We start from the raw sequence: 2,158 nt of genomic DNA on the forward strand, positions 1-2,158 counted from the left end.
TTTTTCTTCCTCCTCCTCGTTCGTTGTTTTATTTTCGTAGTCCCCCAAACTCCAACAGAGAAACTTCAATTGAAGTAATCTGGGGTGATTTTGAAAGTAAAGAAGAAGAATTCAAAAATGGGTGTTGATATTAGAGTTGATTGAGAGTCTGCTGGAAAATGAAGGTGAGCGATTTCAGTATTGCTCAAAGATGTAACTCGTCGTGGTCAATATCTTTCTTCTTCTTATGAATATGTAAGTTTTCTACCAAATTTTGGGGTTTCATTCAGTAATTTTTCATTGCACCTATATTGCTTTTTACGGTTTCAGAGTCGTACAGTTTCTCAAGTTGTTGCTTAATACATTAAGCATAGACATCTTACTAGTGTAAAATTATCAGAAAATGGGGCATGATTTCTGTTTTTAGGGCTTTATTGTGCAGTATGTTGAGTGCTATATATATATAGGATTATCCCTATAGAGATAAAATTTTGAGAAACTGGATGTGCTCCCCACTTGTAAAATCGACTTAATTGATATTGTCCCTTGAGATCAGTTCAGAACCAAGATTGAGGGTGAGAAGTTAGAAATTACTTCAATGCTTGTGAAGCTTGTGCATCGAGATGGTTCATCAAACTAACTACCCTTGTTTTGTCGCTATATTCCTTTTCTTGTGGGTGCTGGAATATCATTTCATTTTTATTTTAATTTGAGTCATACTATAGTTATTCTGAAGGGGAAAATATTGAGCATGAGAAGAAGCTATCGACTTGAGAAGATAGACAGGAAATAGTGATTTTTAGGCTCTTGAAGGCTCTAGATAAGCTTTCAGAGAGGAAAAATCTGAATGACTTAAATGTTGTAGAATAGAGGTACATGAGTAATTTGTTTGAGGAATCCTGTAGTTGTTTTGTTGTCCTTATTCAGTTATTTGAATTTTTTATTTTTATTTTTGTGAGATTTTCGTTCATTTGTTGTGGTTTGTTTGGCGCAATATATGTGCATTTTAATCTATTGTTGCATGCTTTCTAAAAAGAAATAAATTGCAGGGTGTTCCTGGATCTGCAGTTATAAGGGAATTGGCATTGTTTATCCGTAAACCAGGGTTTTTCTCACTGCCTCGGAGTTACGTCAAGGCTGGCGCTGCTCTATTGGTTAGACACTCGTTCAGTATTTGTTGTTCATTTACATTATTGTAGTATCTGTCAGTTTTAAGGTATTCAAAGGTGCATATGCTTTTTCCAGGATCTCATTCAAGAAAGTCCTTTGAGGTTTCTTATATCCTCTACTGAATTATTCAATATCCTTCATGATGCCAGCGAGATGCCATTTTGTTTCCTGGCATATCTATATCAAATGCAAAAATTTATGTTTGATGGCAAACCTTGGAAGGTTGGACTCGAAATGAAGAATTTAATCGCTTGCACAAGTTTCTTAGTCGAGCAAAAACTGGTAACTAATTTATACCTCATTCTGATTTTGTTGGACATATTCTGCTCAATAGCTCATTGCATCTATATCTATTTCGGTCTAATAATTATATTGCAATGCAGATTAAGGAATGCCCTTTCGAGAAAGATGCAGAAGCTCTAAGGTGTCAGAAGTTGCTTGTAGAGGAGGAAGAATCTGCTCAGAGAAGGTATTTTTCTGCGCAGATTATGAACCTCATTGAAGACCTAAATTTGGGAACTTGGTGAATAAAAATCATGTGTTTGGTATGTTCTTTTGTCCTTGCAGACAATTTGAACTCTTGGAAAGAAAAAGGCTAAAGAAGCTTAGAAAAAATAGCAGAAAGCAAAGGAGCAAGTCTAAGTAGAAGGCATGGATCTAAAAGAAGATTCCTCAATTTATGTTGAGGTTTCATAATCTACGTCCAACTCACATACTCTAGAACTTTTTATAGCAAGCTTGGTATAGGGGCGGCAAGGAATGGTAGAGGGGCGGCAAGGATGATAGAAATGTCCCTTGAATTGGTTAGGGAGTATCCCATGGGGGTTTTTAATTGATCAGATTACCCTTTTCCCCTCAAGTGGACTAATTTATCATTGCTTTTGTGGTTGAAAATACTGAATTTCCCTTCCCATTATTAACCCAATTAAAACTGATTTTAAAAACAAAATTGGTTTTACTTCATCTTCTTCATACGGTTCACTTCTTCTATACCACCATTAAAAAAAAA

At 35.4% G+C, this 2,158-nt stretch overlaps 1 long non-coding RNA gene across 1 annotated transcript; it reads left to right on the forward strand.

Annotated features, from left to right (window-relative positions):
* The first annotated feature begins 1,236 nt into the window (after positions 1-1,236).
* On the forward strand, positions 1,237-1,779 carry LOC113331698. The gene is made up of 3 exons (XR_003351120.1): positions 1,237-1,431; positions 1,533-1,618; positions 1,717-1,779. It is a non-coding gene; the product is annotated as an uncharacterized LOC113331698 (long non-coding RNA).
* Positions 1,780-2,158: the final 379 nt, after the last annotated feature.

Source organism: Papaver somniferum, unplaced genomic scaffold (genome assembly GCF_003573695.1).
Source record: "Papaver somniferum cultivar HN1 unplaced genomic scaffold, ASM357369v1 unplaced-scaffold_1262, whole genome shotgun sequence".
In the NCBI taxonomy this organism is placed as follows: Eukaryota; Viridiplantae; Streptophyta; class Magnoliopsida; order Ranunculales; family Papaveraceae; genus Papaver; species Papaver somniferum.